A 24,176-nucleotide genomic window follows, 5' to 3' on the forward strand; every position below is an offset into this window, starting at 1 on the left:
GTTCAGATGGCCACAGTAGAAATGTTTCAACAGTATGTTTTAGATGAGCTGTTCAAAGAACTCCAGTGTGTGGCTTGACTACCGTGGCAGGAAAACCTGTCATCCACAGTAATTGATTATGCAGTGATGCCTATTCTCTGCAAACCCATCTAAAGGTTCCTGAGAGGGTATCTCAGATCGGTGTCACCATGTAACTAAACTCAGTGGTCACAATGAAATGTGGATGACGGGGGGAGGCACGGTGTCCCTGAAATCAACGAGCTTAGGTTTGGGCTCAGGCATGGCTGGTGAAAGGGCCATTTTACAACACACTCTGCCCTGCGCCAGGAACCCAGTGCAGGGAAAGCCCCCCGGTGCATCTTACTTACAGCCGGAGAAAATGAGAAGAGAGAAAAGTCTCTGAGCGCCTCAACTTGAAATCAATCCACAGAGCCCCTGCACCAGAAGAAAAGATGTACCCTGAAAGAAGATTCGAGAATCACAGGCCTCTGGGATTACAGGCAAATGTCTACCTTAGGCCAGCAGAAAGTCATTACTGTTTCATTAACTTTCAGGAAGTAGATTAGCCCTTTCCGGGCTTTCTTTCTTAAGGCTCTCCGAGCTCCAGGGTGCCAGTGGAGTACCGCTTAGATCAGCAGCCGCGGCTAGAATAGAAATCTGAAAATAAACCAATCGCTCTGACACGTCAACTCACTACTTTTAATTGTGGCTCATTAAAGATGTAAATAGAAGATGAATTATGTTCATCTCTACTACAATTTCATTGCTGCAGTAAAACGACGCTGCTTCTGCTTCTATGCAAAAAGGAATACTTCTGCCTTGCGTAGTATCACCGCAAGTGGAGGGCTACGATTCACCAATTTTTCCAAGATCAGCCATCATGTGTTTCTGCCTGTTGTTGGACAGAGGCAGGTAGACAGAATGAGTAGTTTAAAAATCGCCCAAAAGAAGGAGAAAAGGCAAGTCGGTCAAAAGATGGAATCTAAAACATTCTGAACTCTTCTTAGTAGGCATTACAGAAATGCAAGCCTGCTTGCAGAAATTCTGCAAAGGATTCAGGCCCAAGAGGGGCTAAAACCAAAGTGAGGAAGAATCTGTGCCAAAGAGGGAATGTGAAACTAACAGGAGTTTGATTTTTGTCTTAGATGTGTTATTTTCTTCAGTTACTCATGAGAAAATCATTTTTTCCATATTTTCTATTTACCCATATTCTTATAGGATCTAGTTTCTGAAATTAGAATAATTATATCTTATTGAAGATTATTGATACAATACAGTATTGAAAATACACACAAAAAGAATATCTGAAACACTGTGCTAAAAATCAAATTAAGGGTCAGACACAAAGGGACGAATATTGTATGATTTCTAGGTATAAGTGGTACCCAAAGTAGGCAAACTCACAGAGGCAGAAAGTAGAGTAGAGGTTACTAGGACCTGGGGAAAGGGAGGAACAGGGAGTTAGTGGTTAACAGGTACAGAGTTTCTGTTTGGGAAGATGAGAAAGCTCTGGAAATGGACAGTGGTGATAGTTGCATAATATTGTGAATGCACTTAATACCACTGACTTGTACACTTAAAATTGTTTAGGGCTTCCCTGGTGGCGCAGTGGTTGAGAATCCGCCTGCCAACGCAGGGGAGGTGGGTTCGTGCCCCGGTCCGGGAAGATCCCACGTGCCGTGGAGCGGCTGGGCCCGTGAGCCATGGCCGCTGAGCCTGCGCGTCCAGAGCCTGTGCTCCGCAATGGGAGAGGCCACAACAGTGAGAGGCCCGCGTACCGCAAAAAAAAAAAAAAATTGTTTTAAAGTGGCCAATTTTACGCTATATAAACTTACTGCAATTAAATATATACATATATATATTTAAAAATAAAATTCAGGACACGTGCTGGATTGATGGCTGGGTCCCCAAGACAGAGTAGTGCCGGTTCATTGACTCTCCCAAGTGGATGAGAGTAGTACAGGCGAGGAAAGGGGCGAGACCAGTGTGGATGCTCACCAGGAAATAAATGTCCACTCCTGCAAAGGGGGTACAGCGGCAGCTGACCTTAAACCTCCGAACGTCGGCACCAGCATGGGTGCCAAATATTCAGAAGTCCTGATTTAAATGCGTTAAGCGGATAATCTGATATGTTACAGGATCTTACTCAATTTCATAGAGCAGATAACCGCTCCAAAATTTGTCAAGTTAATAAATACAGATTTAGGTTGAATTTGCATAATATGTGCTTGTAGGTTCACTGGCCATTACCTTTGATAGTCGGAATTGAACTTTCTCTTTCACTAAATGTCACACCAAATTCCAGGCACCATTTGGAAGCAAACGCTGCTCTGGGCCAGTTGCTAAGTGTTTTTAGTATCATAAATTTGGTTTCAATCAGGTAGAAGAAGCAAAGCACTTAAGGCTCTTGCAATGTACTCACTCCCAAACTCTATTTTACTGTGAAGGACAAGTTCACTCTACACACCAACCCAACAGACGACACCAGGCTCTTACACAAGTGGCTAATTTGATGGGCTCCTAGAAATGACCACCTGCCAGCAGGGTCATTTAGAAGGATGCTGGTCCTGAGCACAGTTGAAAATAATTTCTTTCCCATCAACTCCAACAAAGTAGATTAGGTCCTTGTAGGGCTTTAGTTTCTCTGAAAGCAGCAGAGTGCTAACAAATGCCCTTTAAACCAGCAGAAGAGACAACCCTAGTGGAGACTGGAAATCAGAAGTGGCTCGACAGAGGGAGCGGGTGATGGCAGAGTACAGGCAAGGGGTGGGGGAGAGTCCAGGGTTTGAATCCTAGCTTTATTCCTATAAGCTGTGTGATGCTCTTCAGCACCGATAACCTCACGCATTATAATGACATACAACTTGAATGGAAAAGTCATACTCATTGTCTTTAAATTTTTTGGTGAGGATCAGATGAGATGAAATAGGTACAGACAAAAAGAAACTGATTTATTAAGTATTCTTAAATTCGTTTTCTCTTTAAAAGGTAAAATGTACAAAAAGTGTCTCCCAAGTTTTGTCAAGGAAGCTTTTAAAAGAGACTCCACCAGGGTTTCCCTGGTGGCGCAGTGGTTGAGAATCCGCCTGCCGATGCAGGGGACACGGGTTCGTGCCCAGGTCCGGGAGGATCCCACGTGCCGCGGAGTGGCTGGGCCCGTGAGCCATGGCCGCTGAGCCTGCGCGTCCGGAGCCTGTGCTCCGCAACGGGAGAGACCACAATAGTAAGAGGCCCGCGTACCGCAAAAAAATAAAAAATAAAAAAATAAGAGACTCCACCAGTATTTACGGACTATCCACCAGGTTGAAGGTCTAGTGCTATTGCTCGTGGGGAACACAGGGATGTGAACGATGTGTCTTTAATTTCGGGGAACTTAAGAGTCGAACAGCAGATGAGTAAATCACTGCTAAGTCTGATCACGACCCTTTTCTGTTCCAAAACCTTCAATGGCTCTCCACCACTTAAGAAAAAATTCCAACCCTTAATATGAGATTAATTCAATTGTTCATCTATAAAATGGGGATAACTATGTTGCAGTGAATTGCAATCAGAGCTAATTTATGTAAAGCACCAATCTCAGAAGCTGGCGTGAGATGGCTTATTCAATCAGTAATTCACATTAATTATTGTTATCCTCATCATTATTAAATCAATGTCTTTCCTCCCAAACTCTCATTATTCCACCTCACACACCTTACACTGGACCAAACCAGTCCCCAGGGTTCCTCCGGCACACACAGCCCCTCCCTTCTCACCTCTGTCACTCTCCGTCCTGTCTGGAACGCCCCGCTCCCGCCTCTGCCATTTGGGACCCTAGCCTCGCTTCCATGTCTAGCCCAAAACCCCTCCACCAGGTTCTCCCCATCTCCAACGAGACCAAGTCTCTCACTCCTCTGTGTTCCCACGGCATTTCCTCACCTTCCCTAACTGGGCTCACCCCCAGTTTCCCCTTCCCTAATTGAGCGTAAACTCATAAACTCAGTTTGAAGGAAGGCGAAGGCTGGAAACATTTCATTACAAACTGAGGAACCATATAAGTGAATACCATGAAAGAGGAACCGTGTAAGTGAATACCATGAAAGTGACATGATCATAACAGCTAACATTTTGTTACGGCTTTATGTGCATTAACTCATTTGGTTCTCACAACTCTGAAAGATGCTGCTTTATTTTCCCTATTCCATGGACGGATAAACCAACACCCAAAGAGGTTAAGTTACTTGCTGAACATTACACAGCTAGTAAGGGGCAGATGTGTATTCAAACCCAGGAAGTTTGCCTCTAGAACCTACACTCTTACGCTGCATGACATTGTCTCCCAACAGCATTGTAGCAATTTACTATGTACTATTTTTTAAAATCTATGGGACTTCCCTGGTGGTCCAGTGATTAAGACTCTGTGATTCAAATGCAGGGGGCGCGGGTTCGACCCCTGGTCAGGGACTAGGATCCCACAAGCTGCACAGTGAGGCCAGAAAAAGAAAGAAAAAACAGTCTATGGATACACTGTTAACCAGTGTATGGAGTGTAAAATAAATATGAATTTGTGGGTAATACAGTTAAATGCTGTAAAAAAAAATTTATGATGACTGTAATCAGTTCTTTCGGGGCTGGATTTTAAAACTTCAGATCCATCAAGATATCCTGTTCTGTAGATCCTTAAAGTCTCAGGAAGAGACTTCCTAATTGAGGCCACTATAGCTTACAGACACATCTGCCTGTGCTCACCAATGCTAAACAACCTCAGCAAACTACAGCCACAGCATCACCCCATGGACCCATATACATGGTCTGCAGAGGGCAGTTCAACAGAAGCACCTACTACCCTGGGTAGCACCTGAAGCTGTAACGAAAACTGCAGTGGTCTACTGACTGCTGGAGTTTTTGTCACCAGGTGTTTAGGATGCTTTCGAGTACTGGCTCTCAACAAAAGGGCAATTTGACAGTCAGTACCTCCTGGTAAATGAACTGCAGCAGTCACGGGGCATCACTGCAGCCCCGTGGATGGTGCACCAGAGAATAACTAACAGTGAATGGCGAGTCTGCATGCAATCACGCAAGCCCTGGCCTATTACTGGACGCATCTTCCAGACAGCCAAAGGGTTGGGCTTTTACATGAATGCAATGCTCAGGACAGGAAAAGAAGAAAATTTGGCAAAGGTTCTTCACTGTGGCAAACAGACAAAGATCAACTAACATGAAAGGCTGAGAAGTGATGTGGTATATAACACATCTCGTCAGTGCTCAACGTTGTTTGTTGACTGACCAATTTCTTAATCTGGTCATCTAATGATGGCTCAACTTTTGGCATAATTTTATAGGCAAGAAAACTGAAAATTGGGTAAGAATATCATGCAAAAAACCTGCCAAACCTCAATCTTGCTGAATAATTCATTACTTCTAATCATTTGTCTATAGATCCTCTTGCATTTTTATGCAATTGTATCACCTATCACCTAACATTAATAGGAAAAATTATACATAATGTTATAAAATAATATACAAGTATTAAACAATCTTACCCTGATGACAAAATGTTCTTTAAAAAGATGCATAACACGCCTCATACATTCATCCCCATCAAATCCCATTCTGAATTCCTTGCAAACAAGTGCGAATGATGATTTTTAGTGGCATTTTTAACATGTGATACTAAAAAACCATCCTATTCCACCCTTTGAAAAGGAACTTTCAGGGATGCCAAATTAATTTAAGATGACTTTTCATTTTATTTAAGCCAAGACGTTTTTTTCTCCTTTGATTTTTTAACCAAATAGAATTCTTAGAAATGAAAAAATAGTAACAAGTGTATTTCTAGGGTAGAATAGACTTTCGGAATTGAAAATGTTACATCAATCCTTTCCTGTTATCCAGTCTTGGCTTTTTAAAGTCCCTTAGGAAAAAAATACCACATATTCATATTACGTTGCCAGCACTGGATGTGTTATTTCTTTGGATTTCTGATTTGGCCGATATGATTTTTCATGACATAAAACAGTTAAAAAAAGCAATTTCTAGTAACTTCACAAATATGGCTACTGAGAAGCTGACGTGATCCTCCCTGATGTTAGAATTTTCAAACACCAAAGATCTACCCTAGCAGTTTAGCGAAAATGGTCTGATGCTGAATTCAATGTCTTTTGTAAAAATTATTTAACCAAAAACATGTACTTTTTATAATTTTTACAACAAGTTAATTAGCACAGAGCTTATCTGAAAAATGTTACATCTCACCTGAAGGATTACTTGTATATCTATAAATGAAGTCTCTCCTTTCTGCTCACCTTCCATAAATATGTGTTAAGCTATATTATATGCAGGAATGGGCTTAAGACTTGGAATACAAGGTTTAAAATAAACCGATCTCCACCCTCATGAGCCATCCACAGAGACAGTACAGAAACAAAGACTTCTAGTACATGTAGAGGAAGAGGGGACATTTCCATTAGGCCTCAATGAATGAGGAGTCCACTGGGTAGAGAAACAGAATTTCATGCAGAAGAATCAACATGAAGAAAGGCATGATTATTAAAATACACAGTATGTTCGGAACCGAAGGAAGCGTTGTGTGGAGAGATGGGAGGGATGGCAGATGAGATTTAAAGGCTAAGCTGATAATGAGTTTCTAGGAGGTCACGAATGTCACGCAACGAAATCCACATTTCATCTTAAAGGGAAGGAAAAGCTAACCAAATCCTTTAAATGTTTCCTTTCATTTCATCATATTCATTCATTACTCCAGAAAACACCAAGAGTATTATTTTTTAAAAAAGAAGTACCAATCGCCCTCTTATTGTAAACATCTTCATTTTTGCTTTATTTACTACTAGTCTTTTGTTGACAGGCACCATTTTCACCATTATTTTGTAATCAGTGTGTCTAGACAATTTTGAATTATGAACTTTACACTTAATAGTGTATTAGAAACACTCTTCCGTACTTCCGCATACTGTCAGGTTTTTTCAGGAATAATTCAGTCAGATCCTTTCTTTAAGAAGGTAATTCTTAAAATAGTAGGACGAACGGAACACAGAAAGGAAAGATTTAAGACAAGAATACACTTTTGGAAGTGGCTGCAGTGGTCCAGGCAAATGATGCTACAGCCTGAAAGAGAACAACGGCGAGGAGACAGGGAGAAGGGGTCGACTGTAACAGATTTAAGAGGCAAAACCGCAGTACGTGGTCAAGGGATGAAGTACAGGAAGAGGAGGAGGTGACCAGCATCGATGATGAGCTGGTTGGCGATCCTGTTTCTCTAAACAAAGAATCCATAAAGGGAGACAGGAGAGTGAGTGACAAGTACAGGTTTAGACTCAAGTTGCCAACACCTTTGGAATATTCCAATTGGAGCTGTCGGGGAGGAAGTTGGAAGCCAATGACCTTAAACTCCGAGGAGGAAGGGAGAGCAATGTTAGTCATTCGAGCAGAGCTGGTAATGATGCCACGAGGTGATGATGCCTTCCGGCAGAGCGCGTGCAGGAATGAACACGGGCAAGTTTCCGTTTTCACTCCAACAGTGTGTAAATGTGGCCGTTTAGTTCTAATTTCTTTTGAGGCAGTGCGAACACCTCCCTTCGAAGCTCTCAAATTCTCACCAAGGAAGGAGTACCTTCCAAGTCAATCGACATCAGCTTTGATGATGCCTATTAGAAGACAATTCACTGCATTTCCTGAACCGGTGTGGTTTCACTTACAGTTATACCAAACCACACAGCTGCTCTGAAGGACTGATGTAATTATTAGCCCGTGATGGTATCAGGAGAAGAGTGAGTTATAACACATTTCACAGAAGGCATGCTTGGTACTGCTTTACGGAACAGCAGCTCAGGGACATGAAGGGTAACTAACTCCTCTGAGCTGGAAAGCATTTAAAGAGCTTCCCGGCGATGGCATTCAAGGAGGGTACTAGGCTGGCTCTTTTCTTCTGTCTGCCTTCCAAAAGCAGGGCCCATGATTCAGGTGGCCGTTTGGTAACCCCGCAATTCTCAAGGCTGCCTCACAGTAAACAACACAAGTGACATAGTTTCTAACTAGACAAATGCTCTTTAAAAAACAGTTTTTCTCTTTTCCAACCACGGATGGCCACTTAAAAGGAAATAAAGACCTCCCAAACAGCAATGCCAGCATCTGGTATTTTGCGAAAATCACGTGCTTTCTCATGCCTTTAATTTTCTCCCTAGTTATCCCTTTAACAACGGCTGAGGGCCTTTAACAACGGCTCGAAGACACTTACATCAACAACTTATATCTGGAAGAAGCCAAGCAGATGAAAATCTAGTCAGCTCTCCAGGAAGCACATATTAAAATGCCTCTTTTGCCCTTAATGTTGCTTTGGAAACCCATGTTTTTTTCTTCTTCCCTTAGCTGAGAATCTGAGAAAAAGCCCAATCCCAATCCACTCTGGTATACCTTTCTGCTAACCACGCCTCCCGTAGTCGAGATTAGACAAGAGACCGAGAAGAAGATGCTTCCCCGTCACTGTGCTTGAATGTACCTGGGAACACACACTTTATTCAGCTTTGGTACAACTTTGCTAAGAAAAACTGTGACAAAGCAAGAGTCAAAGAAAGCTGCAAAAAAAGGGTTTAATGCATTTGGTAGTGGTTATCCTAGCAGCTAATAAATTTCCTGATTCCCCTACTTGTTCCCTCGTAGGCTGCCTGTGAGTTCTTCTGTTTGGTTTCCGACTCGAACTGTCAGACGTTCTACCAGTTCTGGATCCTCCAGCAAGGCCCCTCAGGAGGTGCACCAGAAGCAGACACCACCCTGTACATCTCTTCTGGGTCATCCAAGCCCAGGCAAGCCCTTGCTCAAGCAAGTGGAGGAGGGAAGGAGGCAGCCAAGTGTCACCATGGCTACCTGTGAACATGAGATTCAAATCCTGAATCCGCTGCCGCCACTGTGGGTGCTGTGATGTGTGTCCACTGCAGCTTAACTTTATCCCTTCCGGCGATGGGACCGCTCTCCTGCCACCCAAACTGACAACCTGCTAGCCCTAACAGCTGAAAGAAACACCACTCAAAACGAACTGCCAAGGGCAGAAGGTGTGGCTTTGGGAGCCCAGGATAGAGCATCTAGGTTACCACAGCACTGCGTTCATCCTCAGAGCCTTCGCCCGTCCCGTCAGCTCATCAAGTCCAGCTCCCACAGCTGATATCCCTGCTCTACTAGACTTAGAGTTACTGCCATTACCAGGGACAGTCAAGAGTCAACTGGTGACAGAGAAAGAGACATAAAAAGGTTTCCAAAGGAGCCTCTGACCTAGAGGAACGCTTCACACATTTAGACAAAAAGGGGTTTCTCAGGGTTCAGAGAATATGCTGACTTCATATCCGAAAAGGTCAGGAGATTGAAGAGATATCACAACTACCATGGTTTGGTGCTGCTTAGATCAACAAGCAAGCATTTCCTGGGCACCTACTATGTGCTCAGATCTGGACCCTCTGCTGTGGGCGACGAGGCAAAGAGGGGGATGAAGCAGCAGCCTGAGACACTTGCTCACAAACCTCAGTGCGCAGGAGCTATCTGTAGTGAGTTTCTTGGGCTCAGCATCCCCAGAAATTCTGACTCATCGAGCCTGGGGTTGTTAACTCTGCAGCTCTAATACGCACGTCCAGGTGATTCTGATGGGGGAGGTGCTGGGGCTTAGACCACCTCTGAGAACCACCAGGCTATGATCTGATTCCTGCCCTCAAGTCTGCAACTCACAAAGCAACGCACAGCCATAGAGTTTGTTTTTGTTTGTTTGTTTTGTTTTTGTTTTTTTTAAGATGCAGGCTCTAATTGTTATAGGAGCTCATAAGGAGAGGCCAGTCAGTAAGTCCTGAGCATTCAGGGCAGACTTTGTGAACATGAGCCGGGCTTGGTGGTCAGGCGGGACTTGGATAGAAAGAGACAGCCCCCTGCAGTCGTCTTAACTCAAACTCCCAATTCAGCAGGACAAGGCAAGAAGGCAGGTGGAGACAGGAGCTACAACGCTGTCACCAAACAGGTAGAGAGGCTTCCTATGTTGACTGCAGGGAAGAGACTGTCACCAGGAGAATCATAAAACTGGCATCTTCAGATAACACTGTTTGCGTTTTCATTCTGCCGCATTCATGTGGTTTCCTGCACTTCGTAATTTAACATTTTTAAGAGAAAAAAAAATGCTGTTATGAAACCCAAATAATGCACTGCTCTGAGGCAGACAGCCAGCTGCTAACAAGAGTGATATCTGAGCATCATTTAAAGCGTCATTTGCAGCTCTGCTTCAGAAAAGGGACATTTAGTAAGAAAGGGTTCCGTTCAACGTAAAACAAAGTTTGGGGCTCCACAGGGTTAAAGAACTGGCAGATAACCCACAACACAGTGACTGCAAGCACAGAGAAAGAAGAAGTGAGATCCCCAACAGAAAAATAGAAGACAATAATTCAAAAGAAACCCATCTCGTTTATTCGAATATTATATTCATAGAACACTGCGCCATGTTTTCTGTAATGCTGCAAGGGAATAAATTATGAACCAGATACTGCAAGACCTGCTTGACCACAGGGCTGAGTCCCAAGATCAGTGCCAGAAGGAAGGAGGACCCCAGGTGCCTCTGCCACCTCTTCTTCACACTGGCTGGTCCAGGGAGCCCCCTGCGAATAATGACTTGCCAAGGGCACATGATAAATTCAGATGAGCAAGAGTCAAAGGGTAGTATTATTTAATTAACTTCACTAGAGTGAGATGTGGAATTTTAAATTTGCAAGCAACCTCGGACATCATCAAGATAGTGGTGTTTTTACAGGTGACTCATTTCAAGAGGGTGGATACATTGTCCAAGGTCACCAAGATATGTGAGCAGAACTGGGCTTCCATCTGAGGTCTCTGTTTCCAAGAAATACATTGAACTAGACTGATGAAACTCACTTGGAAGTCCACATTATTTTGCTGTAGGGTTTGGAATTTATTTAATATTTATTTATAGTTTGGAGCATTTGCATTCCACCCCCGAGACTGTCATTCAGGGTACCAAGACTGTCATTCAGGGTACCAAGACTGTCATTCAGGGTACCAAGACTGTCATTCAGGGTACCATGTTCAGTTAAAAGGTTCTCAACAGACCCTGCTGAACAGGATCTGGAAACTCCCAATGCCTCTCACCTTGCTCATCCCAATACTTCACTTATAGGATAACAAACATGCCACTAGATTGAATATACTATCTCCTGTATGATTAATCCCCTATGCTCTCCACTGAAACGGAATATATGGAAGATAAAGTCTGTTGTTTGTGTGTTTAGTTGTTTGGGTTTGTTTTTTTTTTTTTCTTTTTGGTCTTTCCTAACCACAAACGCATTCCGCTCAAATCCTGCTATTCTGCAAATTTCAGAAAGGAACACACTAAGTCAATGTCATTGCTCTCTTGGCTCAGCAGCCCTGGATCAACATTTCCTCAACATCCTGTTGCTTGGGTTGTAGAGAAATAACCATGAACTTGAATAAGATGGCCCGGGACACCAAATGAACGATGATGGATGAAATTTACAGCTAATGAAAGCCAAGTCCTTCGGATGACTTACCCAAGACTATTTGCATTTCAAGACCGTTCGTGCAGGCTGAGGTCTCCTCTTTCTTGTTCATGGTCTGTAGCAGCACTACTCTGGAGGCCTCAAAATAAACTCTTTCATTTTGCTCCAGAATGCTGCAGTGAAACAAAACACAACACCAAGTCAGAATGAAAAATAAATGCCACTTCAAGCAATTCGTTGATATTCAGGGGGAAATCCCTGGCCTTTCTCAGATGTATACTTTATAACCTCAAACAAGCATGTTAATTACCAGAATGAAGCTATCGCACAATTGATCTCCATATGGAGCCCCAAAATACTGGTGATGGGGAGGGAGGGAGGAAGAAGAAAAAACAAAGCGCCTGCCCGACAGGTGCTGCATCTTATGACATCTACCACTGGTAATGGGCTTGCAAAATTTCAAGTTTACTAACCGAAATAAGTAAATAAAGAAGGGTTCATTACGTTAAAACAGAGATACTGATGTGCAGTTCTCGAGGGCAGAAAAGTGGAGAAAGTTATGTTTCAAATTAAAATTCATCTGATTCTGCCCATGAGAGACTCAGACTGAATGAGCTAACAGTAATATTTTTAAATGAAGGCTACTTAGGATTGAACAGAAAAGGCCAAGTGTGAGAGACAGGACATTTTCCATTTTGCACTACAAATAGGTAATTGATGGGTTTTCATTCTGACTCTTGACATATCTTGATAAATACCTTCTCCACCCAAGCTGGAAAGCGGCATTTACTTTACACACTGAATATGAAATGAATGGGTAGAATATGCATGCCTCTTTACCCCCACTCAGAGCAGCTGATAAAGCCCACACATTAGAACTGTGTGTGACAAGGTCGCTCTGAAAAGCTCTCTTCTGCCCTGTGAGCTTCCAAGGCTCACTTGTCACAGGGTGTTGTTCTAGCCTCTTCTGATGCTTAGTCAAATCCACCCCACTGTTTGTTCTTTGACAATGGCCATTTGAGAGCCTGGAAACGGTCTTCAAAAGGCGTTTGCATCCTTTTTGAGCCTTTTCTGAGCTCTTCCGCATCTATTTGGAAAGCCCATTGGAAGGTTGTCACCCTGTTCTCTAACTATGGTGACTGCATCCTACTTGTAACTGTAAACCCTCTATGAATCTCCAAAGGTCCCGAGGCAATCGCCAAAGCTCATCATCAAATGACCCAATTGTAAGAGAGAGGATATACTTCCTGTGCCTCACTAGGTTGCTGTGTGAATAATCAATTCCTTGAAAGCCTTCTGAAGCTATTACTTTATAGAATACACAACGTTTTTTAAAAGGACTTTTTTTGGGGGGAGTTGTGTATTACTGGTTAAATTCACGTAGGCACTTAGAAATTCTGAGGAGGAGAAAGCCGCTCTTGGTTAACGTTTAAACAAGTGAGTTGGGTGTAAGGCCGTTATATTTTCAGTCTAGCTGGAAGAGCGACTGCCTGAAAATGGCAAAGGCTTTTTTATTTTCTTGATGCTAGCAATACCCACCGAAAGTGAGGTTCTAACGATTTTATTAGTTTTCTGAGCAGTTTTCATGAAATGTTAACTCAGCTCCCACTCAAATGTGTAACAGTAACATATTGATACAAATCAACACTGAGCCAGGAAGTTCAAAGCATGACAAACTGTTGTTAGCTTACCGTTTTGGTAAAAACAGAATTTGGAGAGAGAAGGATTTAAGTGAGCCCACTGAGAGTTACTGGCTGGTATCAATCTTCTTTTACTAAAAATAAACTGCTGCAATTCTCTTATTTGTTTCCAGCTTTATGTCCTGGTACTTTAGAACTGGAAATGTCTTTGTCATCTAGTCCAAGATTCTTCTGCAAATAAAGCTGCTGGCCCAGAGAGGGTGAGGAACCTCTTAAAATCACAGAGCAAGTTAATCTGTGCCTTGACTAGACTCTGGGTTTAATCACTCATGCCCACCGACTCTTAACGGGCATAATGTCACGGAATGTAATGTTAGGTGTTGGTTTGAAAAGTTTACCAAAAGCACAATACTTTCTCATGGTACTCTTTCTCTCTTTTTCTGTTTTATTCTTGCCCTAAAGAAAGAAATTTATTTCTGGACTATATTCTGGTCACCAAGTAGAACCAATTGATCCGGGAGAAGCAGAATGCCTCTATTATTAGCTCAGGGCCCTTTACTGGCTGCCAAAGACAGGTGTCCAGAGGAGTAAGGCTCAGACTATTTGCAGAGGAGAAAAAAAAAAAGACTCATCTAAGTGACAAGATTTTCCATTCTTATCTCTGTAGATGTGAAGAACGTGAAAGTGATTCATTTTGTGATTTATAGCTGACCCTCAATTACACATAGTGCAACAAGCATGAAACAATTTTTGAAACAATTTTTATCAAAAGAAAACCACTGAAAATTCTACACACCTCCCTTTAAGCAAGAACTGCAATATATTTCCCTCCTTCGGCCAACTTTTCAGCAGTGCTTCTAATCACCCACCAAACAAACTGGCTTGAGTTTAATCTCCTTTGCTGCACATTCTTGTTTGCCAGCTGAAGTTACAAACAGAGATAAGACCAAAAGTCCAGAAAGGAGAAAAGAATGCCAGAGGCCTAGAGCATTCATTGATATGCCGGAACACTGAAAGTTAGCTACGTAAACAAGGACTTCACTGCAGACGATATCCTTACAGGATTTTAAAATTTGATAAGTATTTTCGTGATAATTTTCTGAACAGTTATAAGCAGAAGCAGCAGCAAAGTACAGTATATCAATGTAAATCAAAAGCTGTGGTCTAAAAGCCGTGAGATTTTTTTTTTAACCTTCGTTTTGCAGCTAAGTGGATTTTTAAATTTAAGTCACAATCTCCTAAGTAGAATTAGTTCCTTATCTATCAAATAAAGGGACATAAGTATTCTCCATAATGAATTCTCAGTGATAATTCAAGTTGTTTTTATATGCAACTGAGTATACCATATCAAATAAAATCTCTATAATTTTATCTTATATGATTTATTAAAATTCATTTTTATCCTAAAATCCAACAATTAGACACAGATTGCATAGAAAGAGAGTAATGGGTTCATGGTGGAATAACCCCTCAGTGGGGAATTAGTGTTCTAATCCATAAACAGTGCTGGGCAAGTTAGCTTTCCTTCTGGAAAGAGTCAGATCCCTCCCCTACACCATTCAGAAAATAAATTCTAGATAAATTAAACATATTAATATGTGTTTACACAGACATACATTTATACGGCATTTATTATACATATTTATATCATTTTATAAAATAAGATACAAAAAAAAATGTTATAACCACAAAAGGCCTTGTAGGCCATTGTACAGACTCTGGCTTTCTACTTTAAGTAAAATGGGAAGACACTAGAGAAGCCTGAATGAGCAAGGTAATGATCTGCCTTATGTTTTAAGGGATCTTTCTGTCTGTTGTGTGAAGAATACATTATAATGGGACAAGGCTGAAAACAGAGCCCACTTAGGCTACTGCAAAAATTCAGGTGAGACAATACATGGACCAACGTGGTGATACTGGGGGAGGAGGTTATGAGAACTGGTGAGATTCTGGATTTATCTTGAAGGTCAGGTTGACAAATGGTATAAGAGAAAGAAACGAGTAAAGGATCTTTCCAAATTTTTGACCCAATCATCTCTAAGAATGGAGCTGCCATTCACCAAGATGGAAAAAACTGGGAAAAGCAGGTGTTGGGGAGGCCCATTTTTCCATATGAAGCTTAGGATGCCTATTAGACATCCTAGTGAGGTATCAGGTAGACCCATGGATGGATACATTGGAATTCACCGACATGTGGACAGAAGATACAAGTGAAATCATGAGTTACTGTTATAGGCAGCCTCCAAGGTGGTTCCCTGTGATCCTACCTTGATATTCATGCCCTTGTATAATCCTCTCCCCATGAGTAGGGACTGGATTGAGTGCTTCCAGCCAACAGAGTGGGGCAGTGGTAATGGAACGCCATTTCCAAGATGAAGCTCCAAAAAGACTGTGGCTTCCATCGTGACCTCTTGCGTTCTCTCCTGGATTACTCACTCTGGGGGAAGACAACTGGCAGACTGTGAGGCCATCCTGTGCAGGGGCCCACGTGGCCTGCTGCCATCTGTGTAAGTGAACTTGGAAGCAGATCCCAAGTGCACACCCCCCGCCCCCATCCTTCAGATGAGACTGTAGCCTGGGCTAACGGCTTGACCGTAACCTCACGAGAGGCCTTGAGCCAGAGACGCCCATCTAAGAGGCGCCCTGATTCTTACTCATGGAAAGGTGAGATCGTAAGTATTTGCTGTTTTAAGTCACCAAGTTTTAGGGTAATTTGTCACATAGCAATAGATAACTAAGACAGTTACGATGTGCAAGGCACTGTCTAGAAATTTTAGATGACTTTTTACAGTTGGAGAAACTGAGTCACAGAGAAGTTACATCACTCGCCCAACACCACACATATGGGATGGAGGTAAGAAACAAACTCAGATCATCTGACTCCAGAGCTTCAGCTCTTAATGACCGCATGTCAAGACCCATCTAGAGTAAAACAGATAGCTAACGGGAAGCAGCCGCATAGCACAGGGAGATCAGCTCGGTGCTCTGTGACCACCTAGAGGGGTGGGATAGGGAGGGTGGGAGGAGGGAGACGCAAGAGGGAAGAGATATGGGGACATATGTATATGTATAGCTGATTCACTTTGTTATAAAGCAGAAACTAACACACCATTGTAAAGCAATTATACTCCAATAAAGATGTATTAAAAAAAAATTTTTTAAAGACCCTTCTAGAATAACCTCTTCTCCAACTTTGAATGTGCATACCTGAAATTTGACTTTCTACTGCAAAACGTGCTCACACAACATAGTTCATACAATCAATGGCCCATATGCATTTTTACCACATTTCTTAAGCTGCCACATAGCTTTACAATTCTTCAATTTTTGATATCCCAAATACACTACAATCTATACTCAACTGTCAGAGAAGATGGAAAAGCAGCCTCTTGCTGCGTGAAGAGTAACCTCAGTCTGGTTAATCTCAGTCTGGTTAACCTGGCTGATTTAATTATCAAAGAATTTCCAGCACAGTTTGCTAACGCTCTAATATATTCCTATAAACTGAATGTGGTTCTTTTGCTCATGTAAAGAGTTCTCCCTCACACTACTAAGTGGTAGGGAAAAAAACAAGATACTGAATAAGACAGTCACAGTAAATTCTGCTTGAATTTTTTAAATAATAAGGGAACATCAATTTTCAGTTCACAACAGAAAGTCACTAAGGATGCCAACAATATTAAGTTTTGTTTGTTTGTTTGTTTGTTTGTTGTGGTACGCGGGGGCCTCTCCCGTTGCGGAGCACAGGCTCCAGACGCGCAGGCTCAGCGGCCATGGCTCACGGGCCCAGCCGCTCCGCGGCATGTGGGATCTTCCCGGACCGGGGCACGAACCTGCGTCCCCTGCATCGGCAGGCGGACTCTCAACCACTGCGCCACCAGGGAAGCCCCAACAATATTAAGCTTTTAAGTAGGAACTGGCAAGATCGGAATATAAAAAAACAAAAGCTCTTGAACTGTATAAAATACAAAGGCTGTTGTCCCTTTAATTATTATAACAAATTAAGACTTTTCCATTCTTTCCTTGACACAGACATGTGAAATACAGAAAGAGAAAGAAATGATCTCTGCACGTCTGCCTCAATGCAAATTTAGAAAGGCACTGTCGTCGGAAAGGGCTGCTGCTGGTTAATCCATCATTCTTATTTTTTAGGAGGGAAACGCCCATCAGGTAGCAGCCAGCAACATGTTCCCCATCCACACTGTGGAATATTTTTCTTTTGTTTTAACTGTTAGGATTGTGCCCAAAACCAATGGAAGCCAAAGAACTGGAAAGGAAGAGTCATAAAAGAAAATACAAAACCCACTGCCATTTACAAATCTTTGTTACAAAAACCGACTGTGTTTTATAAAGGCATGTGATGCGTCGCCAAAGGGATCTTTTGCCATTTAAAAATACCGAACAGTAGTAATCGCTCCACAGCTAGGCTGCTGGGACTTAACGTGCAATTTGCACAATTTGTGTGGGGATGAGATTACTTTGTCTTAGGACACAAGGAACAGATGTGTCCTAATTAACACAGAAAAATGTTTAAAACATAGTTTTAAAACATATGAGTTTGGAAACAGAAGTTAAAAACAGCTTCAAAGATTATAAGCAAAATAGTACAATACAACAAAGTATGAGTAGTTTTCTTTTTAAAAAGAGAGGAAAAGAGAGGCAGTCAGATGAGGTGGTAAATTTCCATGGGCCTTCCTCTAAATAAAGTATGAATTTCAAGGAAAGTACCTGATAAAAATTGCTTTTTTATTTTTGAAAAATGGGGTCAGGGTAACATATATCATATTTTAGCCAGTGTGGTTTAATGGGCTGATAGATTCCATTGTGGAACACTATGTTATCCTAAAAATAAAAAGGAGAAAAAAAGGTTGGAATAAATTTGGGAAACACATTTGAGGGACTCTGGTATATTAATATGTATGGTAAATCTCTAAGAGGGGAAAAGCGTGCATCTTGGCTCAAAATATATTTGAACACAGAATACCTTTTTCCAGAAAAAATAAGCAATCAGTAGACATGCACTGACCAGTATACACCCTGGTGAACAATACACTAGGCCAGTGGTTCTCTAAGTTTTTAGTCCCAAAGTCCCCTTTACACTCCTAAAACGCACTGAGGACCCCCAAAGCCCTTTCAATTACATAGATTACATTTAACGATAGTTATATTAGAAATGAAAACTGAATTTTAAAATAAGTATTAATTCATTTAGCTTAAGTAACAATATACCCATTGCATGTTACATAAAATAGCAAAATAACCATATTTTTTTTCAAAACAAAACGTTAAGGAGAAGAGTGGCACTGATGTACGTTTCTGCACGTCTCTTTAATGTCTGACTAAACAGAAAACAGCTAAATTCTCACATGTGCCTCTGAATTCAATTTGCTGTGATATGTTGTTTGGCTGCAGCACACAGGGAGAAATCTGGGCCTCATTTTCAGCTAATGGTGGCAATTCTTCTTTCATGCTACACCAAAACTCGACAAGGGCTAGTTTCTTAAAGGGTGGTAGCAAAGCAGAATCTGAAACTTATCAATGAACTCCTTGTGCTCTGCTCTATGAAAATTCATTGGTGTGACTTGCCTTCTGGATGGCTCTTCTCCCATGCATGATTCTGTAACATCAAGCACTGGTCACTGGAAGTGACCACTGACTTAACACAGATTTTCGACCAGTGTTCATTATACAACATCATCACACAACATGCAGTGTCTGAAAAGCCCCACCATACACTTGTGAGAGAACAGAAATGAACACCCAGTACTATCATAAAAATAGTTTTGACCCTGTAGGTGTCCTCCCTCTTGCCCACCCAAAAAGGTCTTGGAGGTTCTCAAAGTGAGAACTGCTGACTAAGGTGACCGTCTAAGCTCTGCAGATCCCTCCCAGAAGAAAAGCACAGAACTTCGTTTCCTTCCTGCCCTTGGCTTCTGTGAGCCTAAACAAGGCCTGTTAACCCAGGCTGGCCACGGCCATGACAGAACCCATGAAGGATAAGTGGGACAGGATTAGCCGTGAAGAAAAGATTTGGTTACTGGGATTCTCCCAGGTAGGGATCTGTGAAAGGTGTACATTTTAGACTTCTCTGGCAAACACTTTCTTCCAACCTAGGCCTTAATAATCTAGGAAGGATTTGTCTTAACTGAAGACAATGAATTTTTTAAGTACTCTGAAAGGGATTCAGAAAGGCCTGTTTCATGAAATCAGTTAATGAAGTAACTATGTAGTGACGAACCATTATCTCTTTAACAACTAAAAAGAACTACTATACAACTCTGGTTATCTCTGGGTGTCAATGTACACATGTAATAATAATAATAGCTAATATTTCAGTGTTTAGCTTTCAAATTATCTCTTTAAGCCTTACAACCATCCTAGATGGCAGACACTTTCCTATTTTTAATAAACGAAGAAATGAAGTTGCATGGGGCTAAATAACGTATTCGAAGGGCTGAACAACTAAGTGATAGATTCAGGACTTCAACTTCTATCTGTCTGACACCAAAGGGTCTGTCTCTCTTAAGTCCTCACTGTGCTGCCTCATTTCCAATTAACCGTTTACTGAACTTCAGTAATGCAGATTCTTCCTCTGGCAGTTATCCCCCAAATGATGCAGCACTCTCATCTGTTTCCTGTTGCAAAGCGAAGAGGTGTTCGATGAATCGGCTCAGAGCCCACCCTGATAAACGTACAAAGCAGCAAGATTCTTTTGCCTCCCAAAGCAGAATATCACCCATGGAAAGTGAAGTCTCACTCGAAAGCCACGTATATGGCAAGATGATGTCAAGTCCAATCTTTTGATGCTGAAAAGGTCATGAGGATGGAGTACTGGTAATGACATTCTGTAAACAAAACCCAAGATACCCTCAGCTCGTATTCCCTTCTCCATTCCTCTGAAAGCACATTTATTAAACATGGGCAATGAAATGCCTGTCATCTCTAAGGCAGGCGAGTAAGGTAAGGGAGGTAGGATTATCCTTTTCAAATGCTTTCTAAACCCTTAGTTCCCTCGGGTCACTACAGTCTCTGCCCATTATTTCCCTCACATCAATGGTCTTTCTTCTGCTACTCCAGAATCATTCAGAACATACTGAATACCTTTCTAGGTTAGTCTTAATCATTTTCCAAGGCCCAGCTCAAGACACCTCTCCTCCCAGAACTGGTCCAGCTCTTCCTTTCCTCAAAGCGCCTCTGGCAGGGACCCCCATCGATATGGGTCTCCTGTGCACTCTCTGACTGTGGGTGACGTGGCCTCATTTGTGTGAGTCTCATCTTTGACAAGTATTTGGAGCTGGTGAGGGTTCTCGAGACCTTCTGGAGAATCTCCTACAACACTTCCCACATCTCTGAACACAAAATATTATGTTTGCTCCTGTTTCTCTTCACTTGGATGAACACTGAAGAACATAAGGATGTGTTTTTATGTCAATTTTATTTTTAAACATATTTCTCTTCAGTCCCACAATTAAACAAATTAGCAGTGTCATTCAACCAGAAGTTTTAGATATGCTGAAAGAGAATAATAGTCTATAGTACAATACAATCAATGGCATTCACTGAGAAGCTCCATGCCAGTTTATCTGTGACATTCCATCCTAATGTAAATTGATTTTAGGAGAAAGTAAGACAGTATATACTAACTCTTGGCAAAAAAAAAAATTAAATAAAATAAAAAAGGATGGATTTGGGGTACAACCTAGAAAACCACTGATCATGTCTTGCGCTTTCTAAACGTTCAGCCATTCTTAATGACACGCTACCTGGCAGTCCCATGCCTCACTGAAGTGTGCTGTACATCTCTGTTTCCAATACGAATGCCACAAAGTGCCATGGAGCTTTTTAACGAATATTAAAATATTCATTTTAATATTAAAAAGCCTGTGGATCAAAAAAGACTACACGATACAGAAGAATCCAGCTCATTCTCTTGGCATTGTAGTTACTCTTTAAAATTATGCTACATAACTTTGTATAAAATGACACATTCTAATATCAAGTGATAAGAACAAAAGTCCTTCAATACTATGTCCAACTCATGAGATATTTCATTCTCCTCCCAAACTCCTCTTTCTCTCAGACAAACCAAATAAGTTCAAGGCTTGTGTATTTGCAAGCAACGTGGTTAGGAGCAGACCTGTTTTCTTGTTTTGTTTTGTTGCCATGCCAAATTTCTGTACAGAAGTTAAGAAAGGAAAGCCACCGTAACTGCTCTTATCTAATTACGATGACAGATTACCTAACTTAAATACTGGATTCCCATTTGTAAGCTCCATCACTAGACTGTAATTCTGTAAAATTAAAGGCCATGAAAATGTTGGCCTCCCTCTGAAACTTCACAGCCTGACCTTAACCTTCTTTGCATATATCATTCTTGGTGGAAATTTTCAACAGCTACAAAGGTGCGGGCAAAAGGGTGTGTCACATCTTGACTTCTTAGTCGTATTTCCTGAGGTTGCCATTTTCGTACATTTAAAATATTTACTTATGGCAACATTTAAGTAATTATAGTTTAGGAAGCACCGTTCTCTCTTTTTTTTTTTCTGTCTTGGTAGAACCCCTTCAGTGTGCTGTACCACAAAAGAGAAGTTCTCTGAATCAGGCATTACTTAGTGAAGGGCTAATGTTCATACCTGGTAAATACCAAACTTCTTGCCTTGAAATCTGAAGTGAGTACTCTTAGTTTGGCAAACATTGTTATCCTGCCTTTCACACTGGACACTAGGACAGCTCTAGATGAACACTGCCCTTTCACCTCCACATTTACATCAGTGGTGCCCACAACCACCTGTTCTCACTTCTAAGCACCCAATACCCCAGACCACGCAAGGGAAGCTGAAGATGCCATTCGCCATGGTCCCCAACCAAGAAGAGGTAATCTAAAGAGGTAAGCTAACGAGTCATCAAGGAAAGCAGGCAAGCAATGTTGGGTGATAGGAGAGAATCTGGGGGCCCATCACTTCTATGGATCCATTAAGCCTATTCCTGGTACCCCGACATCACTGAGTTGCCCAAACTAGAAACAAACAGCTCCCACACCTCTGCCTTCCCCCTTATTCCTCAAGTGAGCTGTACCAAATTCTAATCATTCTACTTCCTGGTTACACTACTTGAATCCTTCCCTTTCTGTCCCTCCAGCATTGCTGCCTCTGCTCTCACCCACCCCTCCTGCCCGTCCACCAAGATTTCCAACCGCTCTCATAGTCCTCCAGTCAACTTTCCAGACTGCCACAAAAGCCGCCTCTAGAAAACACAGATCTAATGGCTGTACCCCCTCAAACCAGGGACAACTACAGTACTCTTCAAACTATCAGTGAAGAGAAAGGGGAATGCAAAAAAATACACCAATAGAACCTACTCTGAGACTCCCACCACCCTTCCCCTTTTGTTGTGAATGGGCAAGAAAGAAGGGATCTGGAGAAAATAGATGTGGAGAATATGCAAAGGGCCAAGAACCAACATTTCATTCACATATTTCTTTCTGGGTTTACTTGGCTCATCTGTATTTTGGGTCTTTAAAAAAAAAATTCAACTTGACTTTCAATCATTAAAAATAATCCTAGAAGCATGTCCTGTTATGCATTGCCAAGTTGCATTGATGCAATTTCATTACTTCTTGAAAGGCCACATATTAAAAACACTACTAGCAGTCAAACTAAAGAAAATAAAGTGATTTGAGATATTTTTTAAAGCAGTTACTAAAACAGAAACAAATGTTATTTTCAATCTCTGGCTCACTGTAAACTGACAAGATATGAATATGAATTTTACCAAGTAATGTATAATAACTGCTTCTGCTCGCCACAATCACATGCCAACGGCTCAATGCTATATAGTTCATTTGGATGTTACATGTGGAATATGTCATCTAGATAACAAACCATCCTCATTAAAATAGACTTACTCTAGCTAATTTTTGAGATTGTGACATCATTCACATACAAAGCTTAGTAAATACTATTCTCAAATTTGATTTTACAAAAGTCATCGCCAAGTTTTCAATTTCAAAACAAGTGAGAGACAATACCTGACAAATTGTAAGGTGATGCCATGAATTGTCTAAATCGTAGTCAATTCACCAACATATGCATTAAATATGTGTTTTGGAAACAAATTCTGCCAGGTGCTTGTCTGGAGTATAAAGTATTTGATACGATGGAGCATGCCCTTGGGAAGATTAGTCTCCATCTGGGAAGAGAGTTTGTACATAAATGGCACAACCTCTTTGCAATAAAGTGAGAGAATAAGAGGAGAGCCATGGGACTACAGAAAGGAAATCATCTTATGTAGGAGAGGTATCAGGGAAGACGCCATAGCAAAGGTAGGCCTTAAGGACTGGATGGATAGGAATTCTGAACTCTTAAGTTTCTACTCCTAAAATGGAAGTCCCAGAAAAAGCTTCTAATCAATGTTCCTAGAGTTAGCATTTATTGAGCAACTATTCTGTTAAGAATTTCATAAATGTTACATGCGTCCCTATATTTATAGCAGCACTATTTACAATAGCCAAGACATGGAAACAACCTAAATGTCCATCAACAGATGAATGGCTAAAGATGTGATATATATATATCCAATGGAATATTACTCAGCCATAAAAAAGAACAAAATAATGCCATTTGCAGCAACATGGATGGACATAGAGATTATCACGCTAAGCAAAGCAAGTCAGAAAGAGAAAGACAAATACCATATGATATCACTTACACGTGGAGTCTAATATATAACACAAATGAATATATCTACAAAACAGAAACAGACTCACAGGCATAGAGAACAGACTGTGGTTGCCAAGGGGGTGGGGTGGGGGAGGGATGAATTGGGAGTTTGGGATGAGCAGATGCAAACTATTATATACAGGATGGATATACTTGATACAGTAAGGATTCGAATATGCCAGAAACAAATCTCATTCCCACAAATGTAACTGAAATGACAAGAATGTCAAGAATTCATATACTTAACATACTTATTTATTCTGTCTTCCAATGTCAGTACTATGCAATAGTTTTATCTTACACTAAATTATTAAGATATATAT

General features: G+C 41.4%; 1 protein-coding gene across 15 annotated transcripts in view; it reads right to left on the reverse strand.

The window, feature by feature from the left end:
- The window catches only part of ATXN1 (ataxin 1), a 520,605-nt gene that overhangs the window by 286,802 nt on the left and 209,627 nt on the right, over positions 1-24,176 (reverse strand). For 14 of the 15 annotated variants that reach the window (XR_013830337.1, XR_013830338.1, XM_079935510.1 and 11 more), the window contains one exon: positions 11,547-11,668. The gene's annotated coding sequence lies outside the window, so the exon portion shown is untranslated. Of the gene's footprint in view, positions 1-11,546; positions 11,669-15,402; positions 15,699-24,176 lie in introns of those variants that run through there. The other variant, XM_079935502.1, reaches the window with a different exon arrangement.

Source organism: Stenella coeruleoalba (assembly GCF_951394435.1).
Source record: "Stenella coeruleoalba genome assembly, chromosome: 10".
Taxonomy (NCBI): domain Eukaryota; kingdom Metazoa; phylum Chordata; class Mammalia; order Artiodactyla; family Delphinidae; genus Stenella; species Stenella coeruleoalba.